General features: G+C 34.5%; 1 protein-coding gene across 2 annotated transcripts in view; it reads right to left on the bottom strand.

Annotated features, from left to right (window-relative positions):
- The window catches only part of INTS6 (integrator complex subunit 6), an 89962-nt gene that overhangs the window by 50364 nt on the left and 22613 nt on the right, over window positions 1-16985 (bottom strand). Inside the window, exon 1 of one of the 2 annotated variants that reach the window (XM_053214893.1) lies at window positions 7879-8019. The exons of the other annotated variant lie outside the window; for it this stretch is intronic. The gene's annotated coding sequence lies outside the window, so the exon portion shown is untranslated. Of the gene's footprint in view, window positions 1-7878; window positions 8020-16985 lie in introns of those variants that run through there. 2 annotated transcript variants of the gene reach the window in all.

Below are 16985 nucleotides of genomic sequence, written 5' to 3'. Positions count from 1 at the left end.
CCCTGTCTTTCCTGACAGCATCAGCGTCGCCTTCCCTGTCTTCTCTGGCCTCTACGAGAATTAGAAGCTCTCCTTTTTGTACTGTAATAGGAAATAATAAAAACAGTAACATTTCTTAAGCTCTTATTATCTCATTTAATTATTACAACAACCATGAGATATAGTTATTATTGTCCCCGTCTTAAAAGCTGAGGAAACTAAAGCTTCAAACAAGAGAGAATTAGGTTACATCTTTAATGTAGGATTCCAGGTCTGGAGCAAAAATGCACAAGATAAACCTAGAACAAACTGTCATACTAGAAAGTTGTTTCGAAAGCTTTTAAAATAAAATTAATTTCTTTAACATACATCTTATTTCAGAAACTGCTAACTGCTTCTTAAGATCTAATCTCTCTTCCTTCTAATCAAAACCCCCAAATTTTAGCTAGACACATAGCCACCCAAGCAGAGATTACATGCTTTGTTCTGCCTCACTAAGTATGGTCAAGTTCTGGTTGATGGACTTTGCTTGGAGCTGCTACATACAAGTTTTACGTCACGCTCACATTAGGTGGCTGCCTGCCCTCCATATTCTTTACTCCTTCCCACAGGGTGAAATTCATTTGTAGCACTGAACTAGGTAGAGTACATTGTTAAACCAGTTACCAACTCTACACATAAAAGCAAAGACAAAACAAAAAAGGAGAAGGAACCTAGGACTTAGACACAGTTTGGAGCAAAACCACCCTACCTCCCACACCACTAGCCACTTCTGTCTTTGATGTGAGAGAAAAATTTTCCATCTTTTTAAAGCCACTGTTACTTTTGTCCAATTACAGGAGCTGAACCAATACCCTAAAAAATAAACTTGGCAGAAGATTTTCAGAATTCTTGAAGGTTCAACTAGATGCCTGTCAGTTTGTTTGCTTTGTTGCAGAACATGCAGAGAGGCACAAAATGTGTATTAAAGGCAGAGAAGCACACGTTCTAAACCAAATTAATGATAAACGCCTTTGTGATTTAATAAATAGAAAGCTGGCACCTGCAGGATCAAGTCCCACTCTAATGCCAATTACTCAGATTTGCTCAGATAATATGGAAGAAAAAAGCTTCAAATAAAATGTTAACATTTTTGGTGAATCTGAGTATTTCTTAAATTTCGTTCCGCAAATATAACACAGCCTTAGTTCTTCCTCAGAACAAATAGTAACAACAACAACAAACCCACGTAACTAGGATTAGGCCCTTAAGTTTCATTGCAGTTTCCTCCTTCCCAGTAAATGTAGGAATAGTTCTAAGACTCAAAACTTAGTCCTTCAACTTCCTTTTTCTCCCTAAGGTTTTACCCTTCAACAGTTATAACCCTCAATTATTTTTCTGATTATTTCCATGAACAGTTGAACAGCCAAAGATACCAAAACTGAAATTATTTGGTTGAGAAAAGGGTATATGCAAGAAATCTACTATCCCAGGATTTGCTGCTTAGGATTACAGAACCAATGCACTCTGTTACAGCATCTTTAGATTTCTTCCCAGTATGAGAGTTTTATTAACGAGGAAAGGTTTACTAAATGCCACTTAATTATGCAAATTTCATCTCAATAAAACAATATACAAACTTTAGCACAAGCCAAGCCCTTTACCCATCCAGTTAAGGAAAACTCCAAGAAAGAACAAAGATGGAAGAAGGACAGAAAAGATAAAAAAGAATAATGAGGATAACAGTAATGGATAAATTCAGAAGTCAGAAGAGAGACACAGATGGGAAAAAAATATATCAAAGAAATAAGTTAAAAGATAGGAGTTTCCAAACTGAAAGACGTGTGATAGGCCACCACAAAATCTAGTGGCAATAGAAGCTTACAAGTAACAGAATGAATATAAACTGGGGTAAGAGTGGTAAGAGTTAAGCCCCAGAAGTACAGAGAAAAAAATGTGACTAAATGCCTAAAAGCTTTATAGAAGGTAGCATTTGCCCAGTGTCTCAACAAATACTGAGTACATTTTGGGAAGAGAGAGGTAGGAAGAGATAGGAAGCACCCTAGAATCATAGAACAGGCACCGGTAAATAAAGTGTGATGGACTCAACGAACAACATTTTGGTGTTGGTGAAGCACTCAGATGCAATGTAAACCAAATAAAGCATGGGGAAAGTTGGGATCAAATCATAAAGGGCCTTTTATACCTGGTAAAGGGAGTATAGATATCCCAAGGTAGGAAACAAAAGGAAAAGGGAGAATGCCCAAGTGCTTAGCATCAAAACTCAATGAGAAAGATAAAGGTGGCTGGGGGCGGCAACATGGGAGAAAGGGGACAATAGGTACAAACTTCCAATTATAAAATAAAGAAGTCAGAGCGCTGTCATATACAGCATGGTAACTACTGTTAATACTGTATTGCATATTTGATAGTTGCTAAGAGAGTAGATCTTGAAAGCTCTCAACACAAGAAAAAAATTTTTCTGTGTAGTAATTAATGTTAACTAGACTTATTGGAGTGATCATTTCATAATATATACAAAATATCAAATCATTATGTTGTATATCCAAAACTAATGTTTATGTCAATTATATCTCAATAAAATACACACCCTCCCCGAGAGCAGCAGTGCTCTAACAGTTTGTACTGTAACACCATTTGCATGGTTAAAAATTAATGAGGACCCTAAAGAACTTTTGTTTATGTGGGTTATGTCTATAAACTGACACCATCTCAAAAATTAAAAGAAAGAAAGTTAAAAGATAATGGCTAGAAAAACACATCTTGGTAATCTGTTTAGAGATGTAAATCTGTATATACTGATGGATGAAGCTGTGGGAATAAATGAAATTGCCTGAAATGAACAGGTCAAATGTAAAGGCAAAAAAAAAAAATCTAAGTAACAAGGGGACAGATAGGCATAAAGCAAGATCAATGATTAAATGGAACCAAAGCCAAATAAAAGCCAGGAAAATATAAACCCAGAAGCCACTTTTAAGAAAGAGTGTTCAATAATGCAGGCAAAACTTCATGGAAGAGAAAACTCAAAAACCTATGAATGAATTTGGAAAAAGAGAAAGCATTATTGACCTTACTAAGAATGGAAGAAGTCAGAATGTAACAGATTAAAGAATAAAAAAGAAGGTAGCAAAGTCAAGGGGATATCAGAAATAATTCCTAAATTTGCTACAAAAGGAAACAAGATTTAAGAAAATCATTAGAAAGGGAAATAGGGTACATGAGGGTAAAGACACAAGTTTTTCCCTTTGTTTTGTTTCATGTTTTTAGAATGGCTGACCCAGGGAGGCAGAATTATACAACCATCACCACTACGTAATTTCAGAACACATCCATCACCCAAAAGAGAAACCCCACACGCATTAGCACCAACTCTTACCCTCAACCCCAGCAACCCTTATATATTTCTGTTTCAATGGAATTGCCTATTCTGAGGATTTCATAGGAATGGAATCATGTAGTAACTAGGCTTTTGTATCTGGCTTCTTTTACTTAGCATGTTTTCAAGGTTCGGCCATGTTGTAGTATGTCAGAATTTCATTCCCTTTTAAGGCTAAACAGCATTCCATTGTATGTATATACCACACTTTGTTCATCTGTTCATCAGTTAATGAACACTGGATTGTTTCTACTTTTTAGCTATTATAAATGATACTGAGACATTTTATGTGGACTTACTTTCATTTCTCTTGGGTACATACCAAGAAATGGAGTTTGGGGGTAATAGGTAACTCTACGTTCAACTTCTTGAGGAACTGCCAACTAATTTTCCGTAGGTAGCAGCTGCATCATTTTACATTCTCACCAGTAATGTATGAGGGTTCTAGCTTCTCTACATTCTTACCAATATTTGTTACTATACATTTTTTTTATTATAACCATGATAATTGGCATAAAGTGGTATTCCATTATGGTTTTGATTTGCATTTCCCCAGTGACTCATCATGCTAAACATCGTTTTCATGCATTTATTGGCAATTTGTATGTCTTTAGAGAAATATCATTTCAAATCCATTGCCTATTTCTCAATTGGGTTGTCTTTATTTTTGTGTTATAGCAGTTCTTTTTATATGCTGGATACTAGGCCCTAATGAAGATATATGATTTGCAAATATTTTCTCCTGTTATACGGTCTTTTCTTGATAATATCCTTTGAAGCACAAATGTTTTTAATTTTGATGAAGTTAAACTTTTCTACCTTTTCTTTGAATGTGCTTCTACTGTCATATCTAAAAAACCGCTGCCTAATCCAAAGTCATGAGGAGTTAGCCTATATGTTTTCTTCTAAGAGTTTCAGCTGTCACATTTACACTGCCCACATATTTTGATTTCATTTTTGTATATGGTGTCAGGCAGGGGTCCAACTTCACTCTCTTGCATAAGGATATCTATCTAGTTGTCCAGTACCACTTGTTGAAAAGATTCTTCTTTCCCCATTAAACTCTTGGCTTCCCTGTTGAAAATCAATTGACCACAAATGTATGGGTTTTATTTCTGACCTCTCAATTTATCCATTGATTTAGACGTCTATCCTTATACAGTACTGTACTGCTTTTTGTTTTCTTTTTAAATCCCACACTAGAGTGTAAGGAGCAATAAACCTAAAGTAAAAAGAAAAAACCCAACAGACTAGTCCTAGCTATGTCTCTCAATTGAGAATCAGCTCTACTAACATTCATTTTCCTCACTGTCACAGAATTGGGAGTTGAGATGTGAAATTACCTTGAAACAATGAAAAGTAACAAAATTAAGTCTTACACATTATTTTCTTAATGATTACATTCAATATAAATTATTTTGGCGGCCAGGAATAAAAGAAGGTAACATAGTAAGAATCTGTTTCTAAGAAACAGTGCCTAGCACATAGTAAGCCCTCAATAAATTATTTTAATTAACCATTTTCCAATTGCTTTGCATTCTTTTCATTCGTTTTCAATGACTATTAAAATTATGAAAAACAACTGACAAATTAAAATCACCATATTTCAGGTTCTTCCTTTAGCAATTATTTCCTCGAAAAAAAAATCAAGTACATTTCCCTTAGGCTATTTTTGCTTTTTATTTATTTTTTAATGTTTGTTTATTTTTGAGAGAGAGAGTCAGAGCGCATGTGGGAGGAGGGGCAGAGAGAAAGGAAAACACAGAATCCGAAGCAGGCTCCAGGCTCCAAGCTGTCAGGACAGAGCCCGATGCGAGGCTCAAACCCACAAGCAGTGAGATCATGACCTGAGCTGAAGTCGGACGCTTAACCGACTGAGCCACCCAGGCGCCCCCTATTTCTAGCTTTTTATGTTATTATCCAATACAAGCATTTAACACAGTTCTCCTCATATGATATTTAATAAGGAAAGGAAAATTAAGAAATTATTAGTCAAAGGGAATTCTATAAAATTTAGTTAATAATCTGAATCATTTAGTTGGTAGTTTCCACATAGTTACTTACAATGCATATCCTTTAAGTTAAAAAAAAATTTCTTTTTTTTAATCTAGTAAATTTAAGAACAGTATCTGTTCAGAGGAAAGAGCACTTATTACTTGGCAATCAATGATATGAAAATAATTCTTTCACAAAGTTTTACTCCAACAAATTTCAATGGTGAGGTCTAATATTTTAACAACTTTATTGAAAAATAATTGCCCACCATAAAATTCACCCATTTTAAAAGTGTCCAATTACTTTTAGTAAATTTGCATAGTTTGCCATCACTACTATCCAGTTTTAGAACATTTCCAGACCTCAGAAAGATCCTTCATCCCCATTTGCAGTCAGTCCCCAGCCCACCCCAGGCAACCACTAATCTACTTTATAGATGATCCATAAAAATGGAATCATACAATCTGTGGTCTTTTGCATCTAGCATAATGTTTTGGAAGTTTGTCCATGTTATATAGCATGTCAGTACTCCATTTCTTTTTATTACTCAATATTATTCCAAGTTCCTTTATTTTATTTCTGGCATAAAACGACCCACAGACAATTTTGTCTTTTATAAGGAGGTTTAAAAAAAAAAAAAAAAAGGTGCCAACATTACCTACAACTTGTTTATTCTACACTACTGCTACTATCTTTCTAAAATCCAAATCTGATCACTTTCTCCTACACCAAAATCTCTTCAATGGTTATTACCATCAACCTCTAAGACAGTCTACATTCCTTGGCAGGGCATACACAATGGGCCATGCCATCTGTCCATGCTCATTTCCTGCTGCTTCTTTCCTGAACATTCTGTCAACTATCAGTGCTGAGGTGTATAAGGTTCTCTTCCTGTCTTTATGCCTTATGCTCATCTACTTCCTTTTATGCTTTTACACTCATCTGCTTCACAAACTTGAATTAATCTTTCAAAGTCCAACCTCAGACATCATTTCCCAGCGCCACCCTCACTTTCTCAGCAGCTTGTGCTGTAATCATTTCACTTCTTACACCATGACCTGTTGACCTCTCTGTCACCAAACTCATACTCCTAGCACCCAACCTTTTGTCTGAATATCACTGGTTTCAAGAAGTATTTGTTCAACTAAACAATACATTCTGACCACCAGTATTTTCTGCTCACCTCATTAAGCAAGATCAACTACACTCTAAAACTCATGGTGAAAAGGACCTGAAAGTAGTATAACGCAATTCAGTGGTCTACAAAACAAGACAGACTCCAGAGGTCAGCAAACTATGGCTCACCAGCCAAATTCAGCCCATGTTTGTTTTGGTAAATAAAATTTTATTGACTACAGCCACACTCACTGGTTTAACACATTGTCTACGGCTGTTTCTGCCCTACAGCAACAGAACTGAGTAGTTTTAACAGATCATATGGGCTGAAAAGCCTACAATGTTTACCACCTGGCCCTTTAAGTTTGCAAACTCCTTGTATACATTATGATGTGAGGGAAGAAAATATCAGAATTTCCTTTGTATAAGTTTTTTCATCTCATCTTTAAAAATTTCTATTTTTGTAGATATTTTCTAATATTAACATAAGGTGTGTGTATATATACGTGTATATATATACACACATTTATACATTTATAATATCTAAACATAAAAATGTACAAACATTGGGGATAGTGCATGCCCATATTATTTTTTCATTTTTACTAATACAGGCAACTCAACAACAACAACAAAATAAATAAATAGATAAAAACCCTATTGAGTCTTAGGACAAATTTTTAGAGTTTACTTGAAAATTTGGCAACCAAGAAGTTATTATATGACAACTGGGTTTTGTAAGTGCTTCAAAGCACAGAGAAAGAAGTCTAGAACGAAACTTTTTCCAAAACAAAATGCTCAATGCATCTCTAAAAGATCTTTTTATTGAGTCTAAAAATGTTATTCACATAATGCAACAGTCCTAACATTCTTCAAGTTGAATGCAATAGAATACGAACTACATAAACTACTTCAAAGGTAGTTAATTTTTCTTAATTATAACAGACAAATCAAATGCAAATTTGTCCATCAGAATCCTGAAGCCCAACTGCCTGATACACATGATCAATACATGATATACAAATTAACACATGATAAATATATAAACTCAGAGATTACCTCACTAGCTAATTTTTTTAATCCATCTGTACTTATCTGATTTTATAACCAAAATGTTCCTTAGCTATGATAGTAGGCTACTTACACTGAAGACAACAGATACTAACCTAAGGTTCTGAAGGGCCCAGGAAATCTCAAACTCCTCCCCTTACAGATCTTAAGGTTAAGAGGTTATTCGTTTCTAACAACTCAAAAGTTGGGGTCTGATCATCATCACCAACAAATGTATAAACTAAAGTTAATTTACCAGTTGAACCTGGATTTGTCAAGTTAGGGTTGTCATTCTATGTTGAATCATATTCTCCAACCAATAGTCACAGCCCCCAGAGAGAACTACACTCTACTCTGCTCACCTTTAAGGCTTTTTCTGAGGCCTTCCGAGATGACTAGCATCAGACTTTTGAGGAAGGCTAGCCATTAGACAAGGCTTTTCCCCACGATCTGACTGCTTGAAGTGACATCCAGGATCAGGTCGATCCTGTATCCAGGAATCATGACCCTCCCTGAGGCACCAGTCATCATGAGACAGTCAGTGCACTTTGGCACTTCTTGAAAACCACTGGGCTGCTCCTTTAGCTGAAAGGAAAAAAAACATCAAAACCACAACAAACAAAACAAAGGGGGAAAAATCAGTAATTCAACCTGAAAAGACAGAGCGTGGGGAAAAATAAACCAAACAGCCTTGTCTAGATCAAAATGCAGCCTTGCCTTGATGTAAAGACCATAGTTCCAGTCACTGCATAGTTTATTCTTAATACACAAATCTAAAAAATTTTATATCTATTTTATTACATCTGAAAAGAACAATTGAAAATGGAGGTTTATATAAAATAACTATTTATGGAACACAGCTAAATAAGTATAATGAAGGTATTTATAAACAACTAACAGCCTATGGCTTATGGGATTGTGCCTCACCAGTATTGAGACCAATACTCAACTTTTTCATGCTCTCAAACTGTAATCTGACTTAGAGAGGCATAAAATACATCTAACAGGCTCACTTTCACGGAGTTTAATTGGCAGAAAACTACCAGTGCAGTTAAAGCCAATCTACAACTATTCTTAAATCACATACTGATAAACAGAAAAGAAACTGGGTTTGCATCCTCTTCAGTGGACTTCACACTAGTACAAGGTGTCCTCACACACACAATGCTGTTCTCCCAGCATTCTCAAGTTCAATGTTCACACTTACTTGAAATAAGCAATTTTAAATGTTCATATCACTATGACTTAAATTTAAAAACTTAAGGACCTGATAAATAAGTAATAAAATGACTTCAGATTTACTTATTTAATCTGCTTCAAAATACAAACTCTATCAAAATTTAGAGATAAATTCTGCTTATTTCTTTGTTTTTAAATACAAAATACTTTTCTTAGGACATAATGTTAAAAGGCAAGAAAAAGTCTTTGAACTATTGTTTTAAAAGTTGGCTTGTAACTCCTTTAAAATATTGGTACCCTCAAGATATTTTACCAAACAATTATTTTATATTCCTTTCTACTATATATCCAATATCCCCATTTCAGTTAACACTAACAACATCCACACAGATCTCAAGTTGGAAACTCTGAAATACAACTAGGCCGTCTGTATTTTTTTTTTTTTTTTTACTTGTTTGAGAATATGGTTAAAGCTACAGACCTCTGTCCCCCAGAAAAATGTGGATAACTGCACAAATGGACAATGTCTAGTATGTTTTCAGGCAATTCACAGAACCCTCTAAAGCCCAAGCATGGACCCTGGTTCAGAATCCCTTTCAAAGGCTGATTTTTTTTCTCCTACTTTACCATCTCTGAAGACCTGCCTAGTTAGCATACCCATCAAATCTCTCACATTTCTGCCCTTCTATCCAGCACTGGCTTAGTTTTAGCACACCCCATGTTTCTCCTGGATTATTTCATGTCGTTTGCTAATTCTTCCCAGTTTACCATCCTTCAACCTATCTTCTTTCACCCCTGCAGGCAGAGTAAGCTTACTAAAATGCAAATCTGATCATGAGACTCCACTGCTGCTCAACACCTCCAATACTTCCTCTACAAATGTTAACAGAATGATGTCTAGTCTCCTTAGGGGGTTCTTCTGGCCTCTACCTACATTTCAAGGAACCACTTCTCTTGCCTATGCGTTCTATACTCCACTCATATAATTTCACGTCTCTCCATATACTGTTTTCATGCCTTCATACTTTCACACACTATTCCCTCCTCTTGAAATATCATGGCTCAATTCCTTACTCATCTCTCATAACCTAGTTCCCCTGTTTATGCTCTCTCAAAAGCTTTTATTTCTGCCATGAGATTTATCTCAGTGTGTTACAAATGCTTATTTCCTTGCCTATCTTCAAATATGTCTTCTGGAGGCAAGAGCCTTGCTTAATTTCATCTTTGTGTCCCCAATACCTAGAAAATAGTAGTACTAAATATAAATGTATGGTGTGCCACTATTCTTGTACACAAGCAAAGTTACTATACCACACCCACAACCACACCCACACACACACACAATTACTGATGAACTAATCTAAAATATACTTTAAGAATTGAAAATCAGAACAATTCATTAGAGAAGGGTATTTTAGCAGGAACTCTCTAGAAAGCAAAAATTAAGTGTAACTATCACCAATTCTTTATAAATTGCCCTCATCTGAGTCAAGTGTGTGTGTGTGTGTGTGTGTGTGTGTGTGTGTATGGATATATATATATCCATATTAAATATATATTTACATATATATATATATATATATATATATATATATATATATAATATGCTAGCTATGAATATCCATACCAGGAATTAAAGCACAATAAGGATAACAGAATACTATGCAGTCCTTTGGATAAAAACTCCTTAAGCCAGTGATAGCAAGCACATGACAGATAATATGAATTAATTACTCCTTTTTTCTTATCCTCTCCTTTCCTACCTCATCTCATATTCAGGGTCTAAAAGCCCTCCTCAAACTCGGCATACCACAAATGCAGTAATTATAGACTGACTGTGGTCAGCACACATGTTAGTATTTCAGGGCTATCCAATAATCGATTCTAAATCATATCAAACACAGTAAAAAATATTCACAGAAGACCTAGTCCATATTCCCGGGAAGCCCAATCCCAAGTTTAACAATTCCAAAGGTCAACAATTAATTTTTATCTTAAAATATTTTGCTAGCATTGTAAGTCAAAAATGGTGAAGGTGTTTTGTTAAAGTTGTTCACTTTCAAATGTGTTTTTTATAGTTTAAAATACATATTCGTAATTATATTGTATTCTAAAACTATGGTTTTCAAATATGTGTATCAGAATCAACTGGGACATTTTCAAAAATACAGATTCCCAGGTTCCTGTCACGATCAACTAAACTAACATTTTCAGAATTAGAGCTGAGCCATAAATATTTTATAAAATACCCTAGGTGATTTTGATGCAGCCATTTGAAAACTAACGTTCTAAATATTATAGTAGTCTATATATGGAAAAGTTGCAATCAGAAGGGTAATAGAAACATCTCTAAGTAAATTTTTCCTTACATGTATGGCGTCTCTGATTGCTTATTGGTTCTGACAGGCTAATAAAATGCAGGGTGAAACTGCCTCACCTGCTGAATAAAAATTATTTTGATATATCTTACCACAGAATTCTAGATAATAGATTACTTATTGTAGCCATACAGCTTCATTAAAGAGTGATAAGCCAGTATTTTAAAAAAATTATTCTATTGAAATGTTTGGCTAGGGGCAATCCATCCTTAAAGGGTTTTTCTTTCCACGTGCCCTTGAAAAAAGATATATTCAATAAGAGTACTGTAAATGTGTTGCTGAAATTCACTATAGGTTATCGAATTGAAACATTTCATCAACTTCTCTTAATTATAAATTTGTATTATAATTTACATATTTTCAATATACATATATTTTGTTTATATATGTATATAAATGTATATATAATATTTTTATATATTATATACATATATACATATTACCATTTACATATTTTCAGTTTTCAATTACAGATGTATATACATTTCTATAGCACACTAGGAATAATAAATCCAGGAGTTGAGAGAATAGGGCCAAAAATATGGGTATAAAAAGAAAATACAAATGATCCATATCCAACAAATTCTTATTAAATGTCCTTAGAAAATTGAATTGATAGACTAACATATACAGTAATGTTATACATATGTTTAGAACATTTAAATCACAAACTACTAAGACACAAATTACTGAGTCCCTAGAAATCAGTAAGAGGCATCACTGCTAAGGGATGAATGAAAACTCAAAAAAATGCATTTACACACAGATCCTTTGGGTACATTCTATGATACTCCAATGACATTCCTCAAGATTTCTTAGAGGTTTTTTTAAAAAGAAAAAAGAACGAAAAAGTTGCTCCAAAATTCTAAGTGTACTGGGGAAAAAAACAACTATTTTAAATATGTATTAAAAGTCTTGACTGATATAATTAAAATAGTTTTGACACAGGGCACCTGGGTGGCTCAGTCCGTTAAGCATCCAACTTCAGCTCAGGTCATGATCTCACGGTTCGTGAGTTTGAGCCCCGCATTATGCTCTGTGTTGACAGCTCAGTGCCTGGAGCTGCTTCAGATTCTGTGTCTCCCTCTCTCTTTGCATCTACCCCACTCACACTCTCTCTCTCTCAAAAATAAATAAACATTAAAAAAATTTTTTAAATAGTTTTTAACACATTTTTAGGGACTTTACTAAAATAAAAACATTTATGGCAGGAGAGATGAGATTTCAGAATTACTTCAGGTACAAGAAAAAACTCAAAAAATTCTGGATTGTCTTGATCAGTACAGATCACAAAGAGTTAAATAAACCATAATTATAGATCCTAAAGATTATCCTTATAAAAGGTACATTTACATTACATTACAAAGAATGATCCAGAAAAATCACTAATACTAATCCACCTCTCAAAGGCTGAGGGGACTTCTGCATCAGCTTTTGAGAACTGACAAGTTGAAAGATAAGACCCTACCTAATCTGTAGCCACTTCAACACAGAGCTGAGATTACTCAGACATTCTCTTTCTACAGAAGCCCTTTCTGAACATTTGCCAAGAAGTTATAAAAGTAGTTGTCCTAGTTTGTCTTAAAAAGCTGGGAAAGTCATAAGAAGGCAAAACTTTTTTTTAATGTTTATTTATTTTTGAAAAAGAGAGAGAGAGAGAGACAGAGCATGAGCGGGGGAGGGGCAGAGAGAAGAGGGAGACACAGAATCCAAAGCAGGCTCCAGGCTCTGATGAGCTGTCAGCACAGAGCCCAATGCGGGGCTCAAACTCACGAACTGTGAGATCACAACCTGAGCCGAAGTTGGACGCTTAACCAACTGGGCCACCCAGTAGCCCCAAGAAGGCAAAACTTTCATTGTCAAAAGCCAACATTTTATTTTTTACTGCAAGTATCTTCTCTAAAATGTTAGCCTCCAGGGCAATCACAACATTGATAAAGAGATGCAGAAACATTCTTCAGCATATAGAAATCTCAATATTTGAAAGATAATACTACTATTAGCACTTTCAAGGAAGAGAAAAATAACTACTACACTACCCTGGAATGTCATTCATCGCCAAGAAGGTACTGGCAGGATTTCTTCTGGCTACTTTATTGAGCAATATAGTTAGCCATGTGTTCCCGGAATCATAGTAAGAATAGTTTTCCATTGCAAAACAGTGCTAGGGAGGATCTTTGCAGGAAATTAAAAACAGAACGAAATTTTTTCAATAATTCTGATTTTGTGATTCTACCAAAACACCTGATACATCAGTACTAAACATAATGAATGGTACTGTAATTGGCCATTAGTACGTACACTTATCAACATCAAAGAATACTACTACGAGGCTAAGCAATACAGTTTTCTTGTGTATCAGAATTCAAAATCCTATCTAACTCACTCCTCAAAAGTGAAAATATTGTGAACCGATTTTATCAAATAGCTACACTTAAAAAGAAAAAAAAAAGAGGCAAAAAATACACACATACTCGTCCAACACAACAGTCACTAAGTCCTAGAGAGTTATTCAGAAGTACTACACTAGAAACACACTCATGACACGTCAGACAATAACCTGGACTTTCATTAAATGAAGCCAAAAGACAATTAAAGTCATGAAATAAGGTAAAACGATCATATACAGCTCAAGATTTTTGTCTGCAATACAAAACCGTTAGTCTCCTAACTCCTAACACACTGCTAAGTGATGAACTATCACAGAGGAAATGGTATCCCTATATGATTTTGACAAATAAGTTATAAGAAATTGGGTCATTCTGTCCTCAACAAACTTAGCCAGGTCAAGAGACAATATGACACCAAGTTTTTCTATTAACTATTTTCTAGGCTCAAAACAACTTTACACCAGGCTTCTTTATAATAATTTCAGATACAAGCTAAGAGTCACATCCTAATACTAAATCATCCACAAGACCCTTGAATTCAATGAAAATTTAAATGATGATAAAAATTCACAGTACACAGGGTTTTAACACATACACAAAACAGGTCATATTAACACTCCCCTCCCTCTTTAGTGCTCCCACTTAGTATATATCTCTATTTAATAAAACTATTTAATGAGTAATCTCCCCCCATAAGACTGTAAACTTAAGAACCAAAGATCTACCCTGTTCATCTTTTGTATCCTCATTGTCTAGAAATGAATGCCCTGGTCATAAGAGTCTTCAATGAGCACTGAGTGAACAAGAACATAATGTCTACATCACAATTGTATAGAAAGGTGAAGTAGACAAACAGGAAATCAGGTAAACAGAAGATAAATTTTAGGACAAAACAAAAAAACAAATCAAATATAGAGGCAGGAGATATAACAGAAAAAAAGCACTGGTCTGGAGGGGCTGGGATGTCTTTGGAATTTATGCATCAATTCTAATCCAGATTTTGGCAATAAAAAATGTTATAACCTTGAGCAAATCACTTTGTCTCCCTGGATCTCAATATCCTCATTTGTAAAATAAAAAGACTACACGAGCTCTAAGTCATCTTATACGCCACAAGGATGATTTTAAAGCAGCAGAAACACGTATTCCTGAAAAATAACATCAACAGATCAAATATAATACCCCATGTGAGATAGTATAACTCTTTTGAGCAGAGGATATCAGTCAGGTGGGACGCACAACTCCATAAATAGTAACAGGTCACATCAATAGCAGCCACAGGCAATCAAAAATTATATATACACAAGTGTAGAAATCACGGATATATTCACTCATTCAATAAATCTAAAAAAGAATCAAGTTTTGCCAAAAGCAAAGGTTCAGAGATCTGAAGAGGAAGAGACAAAAGACAAAATTCTGCTTCTCATTGTCTAGTAGAAATTATGACAACATAGATCACATGTAGCACGCATGTGCACACGTGCATGCGCGCTCACAGACACACACACACACACACACACACACAAGCAAACAAAAAGCATCTTTATACTTTTTATTAATTGAAAGACTCCTTAAAATGAAACACATAATTTAATTACTTGGGCTAGAACAGACCAACATTTCCCAATATTTTAGCAAAAATTACATTTCAACTATATGCACACTGGGGTACATTCTCTCTGCCCCACAAGAGGAGTCTTGTTGAGACATTAAGAACCAAATGTGCAAAGGATCAAAAACATTCCTAACCTTGAAAACCAAAACAACTCACAGACCTATGTTCCAACTACATTAGCAAAATAAACCTTTGCCTTAAAACAAATGAATCTTCTGTCTCTGATAAATAATAGTAATTTTCATCTTGAGGACTACCAAACTCATACCATAGTATCTATAATCAATATTTTTTAATATAAACTCTGTTCACAGTACTAGGCTAACTATCATAGAAGCTACAAGAGAATTAAAATGGAAGATGCTTGCCCACAAGAAAATCTTCCCAATCTTACTTGCCAGGTAGTTTTAGATTACTGTAAGCACACAGTCCCATTTCTCCAATATCCCTCCCAAAAACCTGGGAAGAAAGATGAGCAATTCTAATACCCATTTATACTTCAAAATATGTTTAAAAGTTAAAGGAGGTCCTACAAAACAAATATTATAAACATGACGAATCCATTTATATAGGAACAAAATATATTGTACCCCAAAGGACATTTCTACAAAGGCAGCAAGACAGAGCATCCTGAATGAATAATCTTACATGTAGGAATATTTTACAAAAAATAGAAATATTTTGTCAGCCATCACAACTATAAATCAAAATCATTAAGGAAGGAAACAAACAAACCACCAGAAGACTTAATTGATATAGAATAAAGTTGAAGAAATTACTATGGGTTCTAATAATAATACCTCTGATTTGATTATTGATACCTAAATCTTCCTCTCAAATTTTTCAAAAAGAGAGTAAAGTGGGAAAAATCAACTTCAAATTTTCAAATTTAAAGTTAAGCAACATTTCTACTCCTTGTTCATATATATAATTAATATCCACCTGGGTCCTGATAGTGGCAGGACATAATTGGCTATGCATGTCAACCTAGTTCAAGAAAGTCCAAAAACCCACTAGGTTCAGCTATGTAGCATTCCAATGCTACTAATTATGTATAGACTATAAATTATTTCATATGAATTTTAATCTGTCTAAAATTTTCAGTTCTATCTCTATGAATTATATCCTAAATTCCCTTTAACATTAACTGCTCAAACAAAACAATTCTGGTTCTCTTCCACACAACTCAAGATCAGGCAAAGACAACTCTACTGGTTCCATTGTTTCATGATAGAATACTACACTCATTGCTTTACAGCCTAGCAAGCACTTTGACCTATATTATTTCATTTCAGTCTTCCAACAAAACTATGATGTAAGGCAAGAATTGCCAACTTATTTCATGGACAAGGAAAGCATATTGGAGAAGTTAGGTAACTGGTACAAAGTTCACTGCTAGAAAGTAACTGAACAAAGACCAGAACGCACGCATCCTGACTCCGTGTCCAGGTGACATTCCACAACATCACACGAATGAAAGTATTTCTAAAAATTACTAAACTTAAAAACTATACTCTTCCTACTTAATTAAACCCTTTGTAAATACAAGAATTAAGATTCTAAAGCAAATGCAAATAGTAAAAAAAAAAAAGTAATCTAAAACACCTCCCATCTATATCAATATATTCTGAAAAACAAATACAGTTGCTCCTTGAACACAAATTTGAACTGCAAACATCCACTTGTATACAGATTTTTCTCAATAAACACAGTACAGCACTATAAATGTATTTTGTCTTCCTTATGATTTTCCTAATAACATTTCTTTTCTCTAGCTTACTTTATTATTAAGAATACAGTATATAACGCATATAACATATAAAATATGGATTAATCGACTGTTTATGTTACTGGTAAAGCTTCCCATGAACAGCAGACTATGAATAATTAAGTTTTGGGGCAGTCAA

The sequence above is a fragment of the Acinonyx jubatus genome, chromosome A1, assembly GCF_027475565.1.
Source record: "Acinonyx jubatus isolate Ajub_Pintada_27869175 chromosome A1, VMU_Ajub_asm_v1.0, whole genome shotgun sequence".
Taxonomy (NCBI): domain Eukaryota; kingdom Metazoa; phylum Chordata; class Mammalia; order Carnivora; family Felidae; genus Acinonyx; species Acinonyx jubatus.
This window is presented reverse-complemented; position numbering and strand designations above follow the sequence as displayed.